The sequence below is a fragment of the Panulirus ornatus genome, chromosome 12, assembly GCF_036320965.1.
Source record: "Panulirus ornatus isolate Po-2019 chromosome 12, ASM3632096v1, whole genome shotgun sequence".
Classification (NCBI taxonomy): Eukaryota; Metazoa; Arthropoda; class Malacostraca; order Decapoda; family Palinuridae; genus Panulirus; species Panulirus ornatus.
Genome location: NC_092235.1, coordinates 40,857,052 through 40,875,886, shown reverse-complemented (window position 1 = coordinate 40,875,886; position 18,835 = coordinate 40,857,052).

Sequence of the window (18,835 nt, the reverse complement as noted above, 5' to 3'; positions counted from 1 at the left end):
ATGGGTGATTATTGGTGCATATGCACCTGGGAATGAGAAGAAAGATCATTAGAGGCAAGTGTTTTGGGAGCAGCTGAATGAGTGTGTTAGTGGTTTTGATGCACGAGACTGGGTTATAGTGATGGGTGATTTGAATGCAAAGGTGAGTAATGTGGCAGTTGAGGGAATAATTGGTATACATGGGGTGTTCAGTGTTGTAAATGGAAATGGTGAAGAGCTTGTAGATTTATGTGCTGAAAAAGGACTGGTGATTGGGAATACCTGGTTTAAAAAGCGAGATATACATAAGTATACGTATGTAAGTAGGAGAGATGGCCAGAGAGCGTTATTGGATTACGTGTTAATTGACAGGCGAGCGAAAGAGAGACTTTTGGATGTCAATGTGCTGAGTGGTGCAACTGGAGGGATGTCTGATCATTATCTTGTGGAGGATAAGGTGAAGATTTGTATGGGTTTTCAGAAAAGAAGAGTGAATGTTGGGGTGAAGAGGGTGGTGAGAGTAAGTGAGCTTGGGAAGGAGACTTGTGTGAGGAAGTACCAGGAGAGACTGAGTACAGAATGGAAAAAGGTGAGAACAATGGAAGTAAGGGGAGTGGGGGAGGAATGGGATGTATTTAGGGAATCAGTGATGGATTGCGCAAAAGATGGTTGTGGCATGGAGAAGAGTGGGAGGTGGGTTGATTAGAAAGGGTAGTGAGTGGTGGATTGAAGAAGTAAGATTATTAGTGAAAGAGAAGAGAGAGGCATTTGGACGATTTTTGCAGGGAAAAAATACAATTGAGTGGGAGATGTATAAAAGAAAGAGACAGGAAGTCAAGAGAAAGGTGCAAGAGGTGAAAAAGAGGGCAAATGAGAGTTGGGGTGAGAGAGTATCATTAAATTTTAGGGAGAATAAAAAGATGTTCTGGAAGGAGGTAAATAAAGTGCGTAAGACGAGGGAGCACATGGGAACTTCAGTGAAGGGGGCTAATGGGGAGGTGATAACAAGTAGTGGTGATGTGAGAAGGAGATGGAGTGAGTATTTTGAAGGGTTGTTGAATGTGTTTGATGATAGAGTGGCAGATATAGGGTGTTTTGGTCGAGGTGGTGTGCAAAGAGAGAGGGTTAGGGAAAATGATTTGGTAAACAGAGAAGAGGTAGTAAAAGCTTTGCGGAAGATGAAAGCCGGCAAGGCAGCAGGTTTGGATGGTATTGCAGTGGAATTTATTAAAAAAGGGGGTGACTGTATTATTGACTGGTTGGTAAGGTTATTTAATGTGTGTATGACTCATGGTGAAGTGCCTGAGGATTGGCGGAATGCGTGAATAGTGCCATTGTACAAAGGCAAAGGGGATAAGAGTGAGTGCTCAAATTACAGAGGTATAAGTTTGTTGAGTATTCCTGGTAAATTATATGGGAGGGTATTGATTGAGAGGGTGAAGGCATGTACAGAGCATCAGATTGGGGAAGAGCAGTGTGCTTTCAGAAGTGGTAGAGGATGTGTGGATCAGGTGTTTCCTTTGAAGAATGTATGTGAGAAATACTTAGAAAAGCAAATGGATTTGTATGTAGCATTTATGGATCTGGAGAAGGCATATGATAGAGTTGATAGAGATGCTCTGTGGAAGGTATTAAGAATATATGGTGTGGGAGGCAAGTTGTTAGAAGCAGTGAAAAGTTTTTATCGAGGATGTAAGGCATGTGTACGTGTAGGAAGAGAGGAAAGTGATTGGTTCTCAGTGAATGTAGGTTTGCGGCAGGGGTGTGTGATGTCTCCATGGTTGTTTAATTTGTTTATGGATGGGGTTGTTAGGGAGGTAAATGCAAGAGTTTTGGAAAGAGGGGCAAGTATGAAGTCTGTTGGGGATGAGAGAGCTTGGGAAGTGAGTCAGTTGTTGTTCGCTGATGATACAGCGCTGGTGGCTGATTCATGTGAGAAACTGCAGAAGCTGGTGACTGAGTTTGGTAAAGTGTGTGAAAGAAGAAAGTTAAGAGTAAATGTGAATAAGAGCAAGGTAATTAGGTACAGTAGGGTTGAGGGTCAAGTCAATTGGGAGGTAAGTTTGAATGGAGAAAAACTGGAGGAAGTAAAGTGTTTCAGGTATCTGGGAGTGGATCTGGCAGCGGATGGAAGCATGGAAGCGGAAGTAGATCATAGGGTGGGTGAGGGGGCGAAAATCCTGGGAGCCTTGAAGAATGTGTGGAAGTCGAGAACATTATCTCGGAAAACAAAAATGGGTATGTTTGAAGGAATAGTGGTTCCAACAATGTTGTATGGTTGCGAGGCGTGGGCTATGGATAGAGTTGTGCGCAGGAGGATGGATGTGCTGGAAATGAGATGTTTGAGGACAATGTGTGGTGTGAGGTGGTTTGATCGAGTAAGTAACGTAAGGGTAAGACAGATGTGTGGAAATAAAAAAAGCGTGGTTGAGAGAGCAAAAGAGGGTGTTTTGAAATGGTTTGGGCACATGGAGAGAATGAGTGAGGAAAGATTGACCAAGAGGATATATGTGTCGGAGGTGGAGGGAACGAGGAGAAGTGGGAGACCAAATTGGAGGTGGGAAGATGGAGTGAAAAAGATTTTGTGTGATCGGGGCCTGAACATGCAGGAGGGTGAAAGGAGGGCAAGGAATAGAGTGAATTGGATCGATGTGGTATACCGGGGTTATATATATATATATATATATATATATATATATATATATATATATATATATTTTCTCTTATTTATTTATTATATTTTGTCGCTGTCTTCCGCATTAGCGAGGTAGCTCAAGGAAACAGACGAAAGAATGTCCCAACCCACCCACATACACACATACACGTCCACACAGCACATATACATATCTATACATCTCAACGTATACATACATATACACAGAGACATATACATATATACACATTTACATAATTCATACTGTCTGCCCTTGCTCATTCCCGTCGCCACCCCGCCACACATGAAATGAAAACCCCCTCCCCGCATGTGCACGAGGTAACGCTAGGAAAAGACAACAGAGGCCACATTCGTTCACGCTCAGTCTCTAGCTGTCATGTATAATGCACCGAAACCACAGCTCCCTCTCCACATCCAAGCCCCACAAAACTTTCCATGATTTACCGCAGACGCTTCACATGCCCTGGTTTAATCCATTGACAGCACCATAACCCCGGTATAACACATCGTTCCAAATCACACTATTCCTTGCACGCCTTTCACCCTACTGCATCTTCAGGCCCCGATCACTCAAAATCTTTGTCACTCCATCTTTTCACCTCCAATTTAGTCTCTCACTTCTCCTCCACCTCTGATACATATATCCTCTTTGTCAATCTTTACTCACTCATTCTCTCCACGTGACCAAACCATTTCAAAACACCCTCTTCTGCTCTCTCAACCACACTCTTTTTATTACCACACATCTCTCTTACCCTTTCATTACTTACTCGATCAAACCACCTCACACCACATATGTGATGTCTCCATGGTTGTTTAATTTGTTTATGGATGAGGTTGTTAGGGAGGTAAATGCAATAATTTTGGAAAGAGGTGCAAGTATGCATTCTGTTGTGGATGAGTGAGCTTGGGAAGTGAGTCAGTTGGTGTACGCTAATGATACAGTGCTGGTGGATGATTCGGGTGAGAAACTCCAGAAGCTGGTGACTGAGTTTGGTAAAGTGTGTGAAAGAAGAAAGGTGAGAGCAAACGTAAGTATGAGCAAGGTTGTATATTAGGTTTAAGGGACAAGTAATTTGGAGGTAAGTTTGAAAGGAGAAAAACTGGAGAAAGTGAAGTGTTTTAGATATCTGGGTGTGGATTCGGCAACCGATGGAACCAACGAAGCGGAAGTGAATCATAGGGTGGGGGAGGGGGCGAAAGTTCTGGGAGCGTTAAAGAATGTGTGGAAGTCGAGAAGTCGAGAACGTTATCTTGGAAAGCAAAAGTGGTATGTTTGAAGGAATAGTGGTTCCAACAATGTTATATGGTTGCGAGGCGTGGGCTATAGATAGAGTTGTGCGCAGGAGGGTGGATGTGCTCGAAATGAGATGTTCGAGGACAAAATGTAGAGGGAGGTAGTTTGATGGAGTAAGCAATGAAAGGGTAAGAGAGATGTTTGGTAATAAAAAGAGTGTGGTTGAGAGAGCAGAAGAGGGTGTTTTGAAATGGTTTGGTCACATGGAGAGAATGAGTAAAGAAAGATTGACCAAGAGGATATATGTCAGAGGTGGAGGGAACGAGGAGAAGTGGGAGACCAGATTGGAGGTGGAAAGATGAAGTGAAAAAGATTTTGATTGATCGAGGCCCGAACATGCAGGAGGGTGAAAGGCGTGCCAAGAATAGGGTGAATTAGAACGATGTGGTATACCGGTCGACGTGCTGTCAATGGATTGAGCCAGTGCACGTGAAGCGTCTGGGGTAAACCATGGAAAGTTCTGTGGGGCCTGGATGTGGAAAGGGAGCTGTGGTTTCAATGCATTAAACATGACAGCTAGAGACTGAGTGTGAACGAATGTAGCCTTTGATGTCTTTTCCTAGCGCTACCTCACGCACATGCGAGGGGAGGGGGTTGTTATTTCATGTGTGGCGGCGCGGGGCGACAGGAAAGAAAACGGGCAGAGAGTATGAATTATGTACATGTGTATATATGCATATGTCTGTGTGTGTATGAATATGTATACGTTTAGATGTATAGGTATGTATAAGTGCGTGTGTGGACGTGTATGTATATACATATGCATGTGCGTGGGTTGGGCCATTCTTTCGTCTGTTTCCTTGCACTACCACGCTAACGCGGGAGATAGCGACAAAGTATAATAAATAAATAAATAAATATACATATACATATATATATATATATATATATATATATATATATATATATATATATATATATATACATATATATATATATATATATATATATATATATATTTTTTTTTTTTTTGCTTTGTCGCTGTCTCCCGCGTTTGCGAGGTAGCGCAAGGAAACAGACGAAAGAAATGGCCCAACCCACCCCCATACACATGCCTTGATTCAATCCACTGACAGCACGTCAACCCCGGTATACCACATCGCTCCAATTCACTCTATTCTTTGCCCTCCTTTCACCCTCCTGCATGTTCAGGCCCCGATCACACAAAATCTTTTTCACTCCATCTTTCCACCTCCAATTTGGTCTCCCTCTTCTCCTCGTTCCCTCCACCTCCGACACATATATCCTCTTGGTCAATCTTTCCCCACTCATTCTCTCCATGTGACCAAACCATTTCAAAACACCCTCTTCTGCTCTCTCAACCACGCTCTTTTTATTTCCACACATCTCTCTTACCCTTACGTTACTTACTCGATCAAACCACCTCACACCACACATTGTCCTCAAACATCTCATTTCCAGCACATCCATCCTCCTGCGCACAACTCTATCCATAGCCCACGCCTCGCAACCATACAACATTGCTGGAACCACTATTCCTTCAAACATACCCATTTTTGCTTTCCGAGATAATGTTCTCGACTTCCACACATTCTTCAAGGCTCCCAGAATTTTCGCCCCCTCCCCCACCCTATGACCCACTTCCGCTTCCATGGTTCCATCCGCTGCCAGATCCACTCCCAGATATCTAAAACACTTCACTTCCTCCAGTTTTTCTCCATTCAAACTCACCTCCCAACTGAATTGACCCTCAACCCTACTGTACCTAATAACCTTGCTCTTATTCACATTTACTCTTAACTTTCTTCTTTCACACACTTTACCAAACTCAGTCACCAGCTTCTGCAGTTTCTCACATGAATCAGCCACCAGCGCTGTATCATCAGCGAACAACAACTGACTCACTTCCCAAGCTCTCTCATCCCCAACAGACTTCATACTTGCCCCTCTTTCCAAAACTCTTGCATTCTCCTCCTTAACAACCCCATCCATAAACAAATTAAACAACCATGGAGACATCACACACCCCTGCCGCAAACCTACATTCACTGAGAACCAATCACTTTCCTCTCTTCCTACACGCACACATGCCTTACATCCTCGATAAAAACTTTTCACTGCTTCTAACAACTTGCCTCCCACACCATATATTCTTAATACATTCCACAGAGCATCTATATATATATATATATATATATATATATATATATATATATATATATATATATATATATATATATATATATATATATACATATATATATATGTATATATATATATATATGTATATATATATATATATATATATATATATATATATATATATATATATATATATATATATATATATATATATATAGATGTATATATATATACATATGTGGCATGAGAAGGTGGGAGGTGGGCACATTAGGAGGAGTAGTGAGTGGTGGGATGAAAAAGTAAGATTGTTAGTGAAAGAGAAGAGAGAGGTATTTGGACGATTTTTGCAGGGAAATAAGGCAAACGAATGGGAGATGTATAAAAGAAAGAGGCAGGAGGTCAAGAGAAAGGTACAAGGGGTGAAAAAGAGGGCAAATGAGAGTTGGGGTGAGAGAGTATCAATAAATTTTAGGGAGAATAAAATGATGTTTGGAAGGAGGTAAATGAAATGCGTAAGACAAGGGAATCAATGGGAACTTCAGTAAAGGGGGCTAATGGGGAGGTGATAACAAGTAGTGGTGATGTGAGAAGGAGATGGAGTGAGTATTTTGAAGGTTTGTTGAATGTGTTTGATGATAGAGTGGCAGATATAGGGTGTTTTGGTCGAGGTGGTGTGGAAAGTGAGAGGGTTAGGGAGAATCATTTGGTAAACAGAGAAGAGGTAGTAAAAGTTTTGCGGAAGATGAAAGCCGGCTAGGCAGCAGGTTTGGATGGTATTGCAGTGGAATTTATTAAAAAAGCGGATGACTGTATTGTTGACTGGTTGGTAAGGTTATTCAATTTATGTATGACTCATGGTGAGATGCCCGTGGATTGGCGGAATACTTGCATGGTGCCATTGTACAAAGGCAAAGGGGATAAAAGTGAGTGCTCAAATTACAGAAGTGTAAGTTTGTTGAGTATTCCTGGTAAACTATATGGGAGGGTATTGATTGAGAGGGTGAAGGCAGGTACAGCGCATCAGACTGGGGAAGATCAGTGTGGTTTCAGAAGTGGTAGAGGATGTGTAGATCAGGTGATTGCTTTGAAGAATGTATGTGAGAAATACTTAGAAAAGCAAACGGATTTGTATGTAGCATTTATGGTTCTGGAGAAGGCATATGATAGAGTTGATAGAGATGCTTTGTGGAAGGTATTAAGAATATATGGTGTGGGAGGCAAGTTGTTAGAAGCAGTGAAAATTTCTTATCGAGGATGTAAGGCATGTGTATGTGTAGGAAGAAACGAAAGTGATTGTTTCTCAGTGAATGTAGGTTTGTGGCAGAGGTGTGTGATGTCTCCATGGCTGTTTAATTTGTTTATGGATGGGTTTGTTAGGGAGGTGAATGCAAGAGTTTTGGAAAGAGGGGCAAGTATGCAGTCTGTGTTGTGGATGAGAGGGCTTGGGAAGTGAGTCAGCTGTTGTTCGCTGATGATACAGCGCTGGTGGCTGATTCATGTGAGAAACTGCAGAAGCTGGTGACTGAGTTTGGTAAAGTGTGTGAAAGAAGAAAGCTGAGAGTAAATGTCAGTAAGAGCAAGGTTATTAGGTACAGTAGGGTTGAGGGACACGTCAATTGGGGGGTAAGTTTGAATGGAGAAAACTGGAGGAGGTGAATTGTTTTAGATATCTGGGAGTGGATTTCGCAGCGGATGAACCATGGAACCGGAAGTGAATCATAGGGTTGGGGAGGGGGCGAACATTCTGGGAGCGTTGAAGAATGTGTGGAAGTCGAAAACATTATCTCGGAAAGCAAAAATGGGTATGTTTGAAGGAATAGTGGTTCAACAATGTTATATGGTTGCGTGGAGTGGGCTATGAATAGAGTTGTGAGGAGGAGGGTGGATGTGCTGGAAATGAGGTGTTTGAGGACAATATGTAGTGTGAGGTGGTTTGATCGATTAAGTAATAATAGGGTAAGAGAGATGTGTGGTAATAAAAAGAGTGTGGTTGAGAGAGCAGAAGAGGGTGTTTTGAAATGGTTTGGTCACATGGAGAGAATGAGTGAGGAAAGATTGACCAAGAGGATATATGTGTCAGAGGTGGAGGGAACGAGGACAAGTGGCAGATCAAATTGGAAGTGGAAAGATCGAGTGAAAAAGATTCTGAGTGATCGTGGCAGAACATGCAGGAGGGTGAAGGGCGTGCAAGGAATGGAGTGAATTGGAACGATGTGGTATACCGGGGTCGACGTGCTGTCAATGGATTGAACTAGGGCATGTGAAGCGTCTGGGGTAAACCATGGAAAGTTGTGTGGGGCCTGGATGTGGAAAGGGAGCTGTGGTTTCGGTGCATTATTACATGGCAGGTAGAGACTGAGCGTGAACGAATGTGACCTTTGTTGTGTTTTCCTAGCGCTACCTCGCACATATGAGGGGGGATGGGGCTTTTTATTTCATGTGTTGCTGGGTGGCGATGGGAATGAATAAAGGCAGACAGTATGAAGTATGTACATGTGTATATATGTATATGTCTGTGTGTGTATATATATGTATACGTTGAGATGTATAGGTATGTATATAGGCGTGTGTAGACATGTATGTGTATGCATGTGTATGTGGGTGGGTTGGGCCATTTCTTTCGTCTGTTTGTTTGCGCTACCTCGCTAACGCGGGAGACAGCTTTCATCAATTTTTCGGTGCCACAGGAAACACATCGCCACCCCTGCGTCAGCGATGCAGCGCCAGAAAACATACGAAGAATGGCCACATCCGCTCACATCCATACACGAGTGCCACGTGTAATGCACTGAAACCATATATATATATATATATATATATATATATATATATATATAGAGAGAGAGAGAGAGAGAGAGAGAGAGAGAGAGCCATGCATGAAAGTTTTTCATGGATAACCAAGCCCACTTATACATTTTGATGGCTATCACTCACAAGGATATACACTCCCAGCAACTATTACATGCTCCCTCACCTCTCACTGAAACTCACTCCTTGTCATGTACTTCATTACCTCTAACACCCATGCCACTTCACCCCTTACTGCTATACATTTATTTTTTGTCATCTTAATATCTTACTCACGTCACTGTCAATATAGTGCTCTCTCATGTTTCTCTTACACAACCTCCCTCACCTCTCACATTCTTACCATACTGTATTTTCTCCCTCAACCACAAACCGTCTGGCTTGCCAAACACACGAAAAATAAGAAGAAAAAAATCCCTCCCTTGATAAATTATCTAACACCAAAAACTATCTATATATTTACCTACACCAGCGAGGCTTTTCTACCTGAACCACGGTACTCAACCACGACCCATCCTTCCCTCACCAGTACCTCACTAGCCCATGTGTTGCACTGTTCACGGCGCGCTACTCACTCACAACCAATTTTCTACATACTAATTGTGCGCGGTAACAGAGGGACGGGTGGTGGTGTATGTATGGAGCTGGCCACACCTGATGACCTGAAACGAGGGCTAAAAATACGGGGTTTAGAAGGTAACGATCAGGCGAGCGTTTAACTGTAATTCCGCTATTTACCTCAGGAGAAACTTCTCCCAAATGACGCCTAAATTCGCCCCCAGAGCACGAAAAACATTTAGAAAGTTGAGCAACATTAGTTTTTGGTGAAAAGCTACGTGGGTTGGGTTCCTCTGGTTCTCTGCTTGTCTTTCTGTCTTTGTGATTCTTTGTCTATGTTGCTCTGTATACGTAGGTGTGTTTGGCTGTATATTCGTACATATGGAATTAGGTAACTTTACGTAATGACCAACTAGTTCGGTACGGAGAGGGAGTTCTTCTCTCATGGAGACTCATTTCTTAAACTTTTCTTATTTTTACTGAGCAACTTTTAGAACTTTTGTATACTTTCAGCTTTAGTAGTCTCATCACATAGATTATGCCATTCCTCTGCGACACTTATGCTATAAAATACTATAAAAGTACTTTCGTACACCCACTAAAAAATTTTTCTACACCATTGGCTCTGATGCAACCAGCAACGATCCATAGTGTAGTTAGTACCCTTGTGTGTGTGTGTGTGTGTGTGTGTTTTAAAGTAATATGATGCTTTCTGTAGCTACGTGTCGTATTCATCGATTGATAAACAGCAGTACATGGAGCGTTAGTACGTAACCCTCTAAATGGCATAGCTTACCCTCTGCAGTATAAAGATCAGACACACAATCTTTATTAAAGTGTGCATGGCAACCAATGAATCGAGGTGCCATTTAGGGATTTCTTACGTTATGTGATCCAATGACAAACGCATACCAATACGAAGAGCAAATAATGGAAACGTCCAGTAATATAAGACAACATGGACAAAGAACACAGAATATTTGTGTATCGTAGGGATGCCGACTAATTCATATATGGTTTTTATCTCGTCGAACATAACTATTGATTCGAAATAACATTACGATTACTACTGTTTGCTCCGAAGCTCAACTCAAAGCACGTTGGACCAGTTCCTGTTCCAACATATTCGACACACTGTATGCGGATAACTATCCTCCTGTGGTAAAAGTCTCTGCTAACAGTAACATTGTCTCACGTGAATTTCACGATCAATCACACCTTCGTGGACCAACTGATCATGTTTGTCATATTGAAGACAGTCTTCCCTACTTCATAATGATACCAGTTCTGAGCTTAATGCAACAGGACTTTTACGGTGCACAAATATTCTGTGGTCTTGCCGCGTGTGTTCTTATGGTATTGGACGTTTACATACTTTCCATCATCTATTCCTTGTAATGATGTGGGTTTATGTCGTTGCATTTCATAATGTAAAAAAATCCCTAAAAGGCACACCGATTCGATAGTTGCCATGAAAGCATTGATGCAGATTGTGGATTTGATTATATAACAGAGGGTAATGCTCTGCAGTTTAGGGGCTTTCGTGCTAACACTATGTATTCCCGTTTATTGACAGATGATACATGAGGCTACAGAAAACATCATATTACTGTCACACACACACACACACACACACACACACACACACACATACATATACAGAGAGCGGCAGGGGTACCAACCACACCAGTGATCGTTGTCGGTTGCATCAGAGCCAAGTGTGCCAAATTAGATTTAGTGTGTGTACATCATTTCTAGCAAGTCTCATGCTTAATTTCATGTTATGGTCTCTTGTTGACGTATTCTTGCTTCTTTCGAGGTGCCATTTACTGTTGACAAGATTAAGTGGTCTATAAAACAAGGTTATGCTCAAACTACTTCTAACTATATTCTCTTCTATAGTGGATTAATTCATGGCCTCAACATCTCACTGAAACTCAGCTCTCTTTGATGATATATTTTTGTTGCCTTCCATTAGATTTCTTCTGTTGCCTCTTTGTGCATCTTTAAGTACGATGACCTATCATGAGAATCATATTCAGTTTTTAGCCTATCGTACAATATGAACAGGTTGCTGAATAATTCCACATTCATGTACCATAATGGTAATCTAATATTTCTCAGTAGATACTTTTGCTGACAATTTACTGCCGAAGTATTTATGGGAATATTTTGGATTACCTGCTGCCTTGTCCAAAATATTCTTTTCAAAATTTCTCCATCCCATTCTCTTATCCTTCTACACATTCAACGCTCTTTTATACCTTTCAAATGGTAGCTGGTTATAGCACCGCCTATATGTCCTCTATGGTATATGCCTACGACCTCACGCTTTCTGTCTTCTTTCGTTGCACCACTTATCTCTCACCGTTAATCTTCCTTCTGTATTTGCAGGTAAGGATGCGCACACGAAAAACTCCTTCCATGAAAATTTTCTGTAAAGCCCTGAGAACACTGACCTGTCCCTAAGCGAGGTTGTTCTCATTTACGTGTGCTAAATATGATAAGCTTATTGAAGACGTTTTCTCGCTTCCGGATCTACCTTTAGCAGATGGAGTCTTGGAAACTCCATTCATTCTAGGCATCACTTACGACACACACATAACATTCACTCCCCACATGACTAACTGCAATAGGCTTTGGAACTGCACTTGCCAGTTTACGTGCTCAGAGAAACTGTGTGTCATAGCCTACTTGTTATTACCTATTCGTACTGTACGGGGACGGGGTTGTGAACTCGTGGGGCTTCATCTGCCGAACTTTTCCTGTTATCATACAACTTTTTTATTGTTTTATGCTGTTAATACGCACAATTTGTCGATCAGTATATTTCATTAATCCATGTACTCTCATACAATAAAATTAATCGCATCTTTTCTAACAAGATTCTTGCCTCATGACATGTAATGGTCTCTGGTTGTTCTATCTTTGAATTTTTGGAAGAACCGTTCACTAAAAAAGTCATCAAATCAATTACCCCAGACGCTTTACATGCCCTGGCTCAGTCCATTGACAGCACGTCGACCACGGTATACTACATCGTTCCAGTTCACTCTATTCCCTGCACGCCTTTCACCCTCATGCATGTTCAGACCCCATTCGCTCAAAATCTTTTTCACTCCATCCTTCCACCTCCAATTTGGTCTCCCACTTCTCCTCATTCCCTCCACCTCTGACATGATATATATCCTCTCTGTCACTCTTTCCTCACTCATTCTCTCCATGTGACGAAACCATTTCATAACACCCTCTTCTGCTCTCTCAACCACACTCTTTTTATTACCACACATCTCTCTTTCCCTTTCATTACTTACTCGATCAAATCACCTCACACCACATATTGTCCTCAAACATCTCATTTCCAAAACCTCCACCCTCTTCCGCACAACTTTATCTATAGCCAACGCCTCGCAACCATATAACATTGTTGGAACCACTATTCCTTCAAACACACCCATTTTTGCTTTCCGGGATAATGTTCTCACCTTCCACACATTCTCAATGCTCCCAGAATAATACATAAATGAATTTATATATATATATATATATATATATATATATATATATATATATATATATATATATATATATATGTATATATATATATATATATATATATATATATATATATGTATATATATATATATATATATATATATATATATATATATATATATATATATATATTTATATATATATATATATATATATATATATATATATATATATATATATATATATATTTTTTTTTTGCTTTGTCGCTGTCTCCCGCGTTCGCGAGGTAACGCAAGGAAACAGACGAAAGAAATGGCCCAACCCACCCCCATACACATGTATATACATACGTCCACACACGCAAATATATATATATATATATATATATATATATATATATATATATATATATATATATATATATATATATTCTTTTTTTTATTATACTTTGTCGCTGTCTCCCGCGTTTGCGAGGTAGCGCAAGGAAACAGACGAAAGAAATGGCGTAACCCCCCCATACACATGTATATACATACGTCCACACACGCAAATATACATACCTACACAGCTTTCCATGGTTTACCCCAGACGTTTCACATGCCTTGATTCAATCCACTGACAGCACGTCAACCCCGGTATACCACATCGCTCCAGTTCACTCTATTCCTTGCCCTCCTTTCACCCTCCTGCATGTTCAGGCCCCGATCACACAAAATCTTTTTCACTCCATCTTTCCACCTCCAATTTGGTCTCCCTCTTCTCCTCGTTCCCTCCACCTCCGACACATATATCCTCTTGGTCAATCTTTCCTCACTCATTCTCTCCATGTGCCCAAACCACTTCAAAACACCCTCTTCTGCTCTCTCAACCACGCTCTTTTTATTTCCACACATCTCTCTTACCCTTACGTTACTCACTCGATCAAACCACCTCACACCACACATTGTCCTCAAACATCTCATTTCCAGCACATCCATCCTCCTGCGCACAACTCTATCCATAGCCCACGCCTCGCAACCATACAACATTGTTGGAACCACTATTCCTTCAAACATACCCATTTTTGCTTTCCGAGATAATGTTCTCGACTTCCACACATTCTTCAAGGCCCCCAGAATTTTCGCCCCCTCCCCCACCCTATGATCCACTTCCGCTTCCATGGTTCCATCCGCTGCCAGATCCACTCCCAGATATCTAAAACACTTCACTTCCTCCAGTTTTTCTCCATTCAAACTCACCTCCCAATTGACTTGACCCTCAACCCTACTGTACCTAATAACCTTGCTCTTATTCACATTTACTCTTAACTTTCTTCTTCCACACACTTTACCAAACTCAGTCACCAGCTTCTGCAGTTTCTCACATGAATCAGCCACCAGCGCTGTATCATCAGCGAACAACAACTGACTCACTTCCCAAACTCTCTCATCCCCAACAGACTTCATACTTGCCCCTCTTTCCAAAACTCTTGCATTTACCTCCCTAACAACCCCATCCATAAACAAATTAAACAACCATGGAGACATCACACACCCCTGCCACAAACCTACATTCACTGAGAACCAATCACTTTCCTCTCTTCCTACACGTACACATGCCTTACATCCTCGATAAAAACTTTTCACTGCTTCTAACAACTTTCCTCCCACACCATATATTCTTAATACCTTCCACAGTGCATCTCTATCAACTCTATCATATGCCTTCTCCAGATCCATAAATGGAGTGAGTATTTTGAAGGTTTGTTGAATGTGTTTGATGATAGAGTGGCAGATATAGGGTGTTTTGGTCGAGGTGGTGTGCAAAGTGAGAGGGTTAGGGAAAATGATTTGGTAAACAGAGAAGAGGTAGTGAAAGCTTTGCGGAAGATGAAAGCCGGCAAGGCAGCAGGTTTGGATGGTATTGCAGTGGAATTTATAAAAAAAGGGGGTGACTGTATTGTTGACTGGTTGGTAAGGTTATTTAATGTATGTATGACTCATGGTGAGGTGCCTGAGGATTGGCGGAATGCGTGCATAGTGCCATTGTACAAAGGCAAAGGGGATAAGAGTGAGTGCTCAAATTACAGAGGTATAAGTTTGTTGAGTATTCCTGGTAAATTATATGGGAGGGTATTGATTGAGAGGGTGAAGGCATGTACAGAGCATCAGATTGGGGAAGAGCAGTGTGGTTTCAGAAGTGGTAGAGGATGTGTGGATCAGGTGTTTGCTTTGAAGAATGTATGTGAGAAATACTTAGATATATATATATATATATATATATATATATATATATATATATATATATTTTTTTTTTTATACTTTGTCGCTGTCTCCCGCGTTTGCGAGGTAGCGCAAGGAAACAGACGAAAGAAATGGCCCAACCCCCCCCATACACATGTACATACACACGTCCACACACGCAAATATACATACCTACACAGCTTTCCATGGTTTACCCCGGACGCTTCACATGCCTTGATTCAATCCACCGACAGCACGTCAACCCCTGTATACCACATCGCTCCAATTCACTCTATTCCTTGCCCTCCTTTCACCCTCCTGCATGTTCAGGCCCCGATCACACAAAATCCTTTTCACTCCATCTTTCCACCTCCAATTTGGTCTCCCTCTTCTCCTCGTTCCCTCCACCTCCGACACATATATCCTCTTGGTCAATCTTTCCTCACTCATTCTCTCCATGTGCCCAAACCATTTCAAAACACCCTCTTCTGCTCTCTCAACCACGCTCTTTTTATTTCCACACATCTCTCTTACCCTTACGTTACTTACTCGATCAAACCACCTCACACCACACATTGTCCTCAAACATCTCATTTCCAGCACATCCATCCTCCTGCGCACAACTCTATCCATAGCCCACGCCTCGCAACCATACAACATTGTTGGAACTACTATTCCTTCAAACATACCCATTTTTGCTTTCCGGGATAATGTTCTCGACTTCCACACATTTTTCAAGGCTCCCAAAATTTTCGCCCCCTCCCCCACCCTATGATCCACTTCCGCTTCCATGGTTCCATCCGCTGACAGATCCACTCCCAGATATCTAAAACACTTCACTTCCTCCAGTTTTTCTCCATTCAAACTCACCTCCCAATTGACTTGACCCTCAACCCTACTGTACCTAATAACCTTGCTCTTATTCACATTTACTCTTAACTTTCTTCTTACACACACTTTACCAAACTCCGTCACCAGCTTCTGCAGTTTCTCACATGAATATATATAAAAGAAAGAGGCAGAAGGTCAAGAGAAAGGTGCAAGAGGTGGAAAAGAGGGCAATTGAGAGTAAGGGTGAGAGCGTATCATTAAATTCTAGGAAGAATAAAAAGATATTTTGGAAGGAGGTAAATAAAGTGCGTAAGAGAAGAGAACAATTGGGAACATCGGTGAAGGGGGCTAATGGGGAGGTAATAACAAGTAGTGGTGATGTGAGAAGGAGATGGAGTGAGTATTTTGAAGGTTTGTTGAGCTTGTTAGATGATAGAGTGGCACATATAGGGCGATTTAGTCGAGGTGGTGTGCGAAGTGAGAGGGTTAGGGAGAATTATTTGGTAAACAGAAAAGAGGTAGGGAAAGCTTTGCGGAGGATGAAAGCTGGTAAGGCTGCGGGTTTGGATGGTATTGCAGTGGAACTTGTCAGAAAAGGGGGTGATGGTGTTGTTGACTGGTTTGTAAGGGTATCTAATATATGTATTTCATAATTGGAAATACAAGATGGGGAGGGTTTCCAGCCCACCGCACCCGCCCCATTTAGTCATCTTTTAAGATACGGAATGCATGCATAGTGTCATTGTACACAGGCAAAGGGGATAAAAGTGGGTGCTCAAATTACAGAGGTATATGTCTGTTGAGTATTCCTGGGAAATTATATGGGAGAGTATCGATTGAGAAGGTGAAAGCGTGTATAGAGCATCAGATTGGGGAAGAGCAGCGTGGTTTCAGAAGTGGTAGAGGATGTGTGGATCAGGTGTTTGCTTTGAAAAATGAATTTGAGAAATATTTAGAAAAGCAAATGGATTTGTATGTGGCATTTATGGATCTGGAGAAGGCATATATGATAGAGTTGATAGAGATGCTCTGTGGAAGGTATTAAGTATATATGGTGTGGGAGGCAAGTTACTAGAAGCAGTGAAGATTTTTTATCGAGGATACAAGGCATGTGTACGAGTAGGAAGAGAAGAAAGTGATTGGTTCTCAGTGAATGTCGGTTTGCTGCTGGGGTGCGTGATGTCTCCATGGTTGTTTAATTTGTTTATGGATGGGGTTATTAGGGAGGTGAATGCAAGAGTTTTGGAAAGAGGGGGCAAGTATGCAGTCTATTGTGGATGAGGGAGCTTTAGAAGTGAGTCAGTTGTTGTTCGCGGATGATACAGCGTTGGTGGCTGATTCGGGTGAGAAACTGCAGAAGCTGGTGACTGGTTTTGGTAAAGTGTGTGAAAAAAGAAAGCTGAGATTAAATGTGAATAAGAGCAAGGTCATTAGGTACAGTAGTGTTGAAAGACAAGTCAACTGGGAGGTAAGGTTGAATGGAGAAAAACTGGAGGAAGTGAAGTGTTTTAGATATCTGGGAGTGGATTTGGCAGCGGATGGAACCATGGAGGCGGAAGTGAGTCACGGGGTGGGGGAGGATGCGAAAGCTGGGAGCATTGAAGAATGTGTGGAAGGCGAGGACATTATTTCGGAAAGCAAAAATGGGTGTGTTTGAAGGAATAGTGGTTCCAACAATGTTATATGGTTGCGAGGAGTGGGCTATAGATAGCGTTGTGCAGATGAGGGTGGATGTGTTGGAAATGAGATGTTTGAGGACAATGTGTGGTGTGAGGTGGTGTCTCGAGTAAGTAATGAAAGGGTAAGAGAGATGTGTGGTTATAAAAAGAGTGTGGTTGAGAGAGCAGAAGAGGGTGCTTTTAAATGGTTTGGTCACATGGAGAGAATGATTGACCCGGAGGATATATGTGTCAGAGATGGAGGGAACGCGGAGAAGTGGGACACCAAATTGGAGGTGGAAGGATGGAGTGAAAAAGGCACGCAAGGATTAGAGTGAATTGGAACGATGTGGTATACCGTGGTCGACGTGCTCTCAATGGATTGAACCAGGACATGTGAAGCGTCTGGGGTAAACCATGGAAAGCTTTATGGGGCCTGGATGTGGAAAGGGAGCTATGGTTTCGGTGCATTATACATGACAGCTAGAGTCTGAGTGTGAACGAATGTGGCCTTTGTTCTATTTTCCTAGCGCTACATCGCACGCATGCCGGGGGATGGGGTTGTCAATTCATAAAGGCAGCAAGTATGAATTATGTACATATGTATATATGTATATGTATGTATATGTCTGTGTATATATATATATATATATATATATATATATATATATATATATATATATATATATATATATATATATATATATACATATATATATATATGTATACGTTGAAATGTATAGGTATGTATATGTGCGTGTATGGACGTGTATGTATATACATGAGTATGTGGGTGGGTTGGGCCATTCTTTCATCTGTTTCCTTGCGCTACCTCACTAACGCTGGATGCAGTGACAAAGTATGATATATATATATATATATATATATATATATATATATATATATATATATATATATATATATATTTGAAGAATGTATGTGAGAAATACTTAGAAAAGCAAATGGATTTGTATGTAGCATTTATGGATCTGGAGAAGGCATATGATAGAGTTGATAGAGATGCTCTGTGGAAGGTATTAAGAATATATGGTGTGGGAGGCAAGTTGTTAGAAGCAGTGAAAAGTTTTTATCGAGGATGTAAGGCATGTGTACGTGTAGGAAGAGAGGAAAGTGATTGGTTCTCAGTGAATGTAGGTTTGCGGCAGGGATGTGTGATGTCTCCATGGTTGTTTAATTTGTTTATGGATGG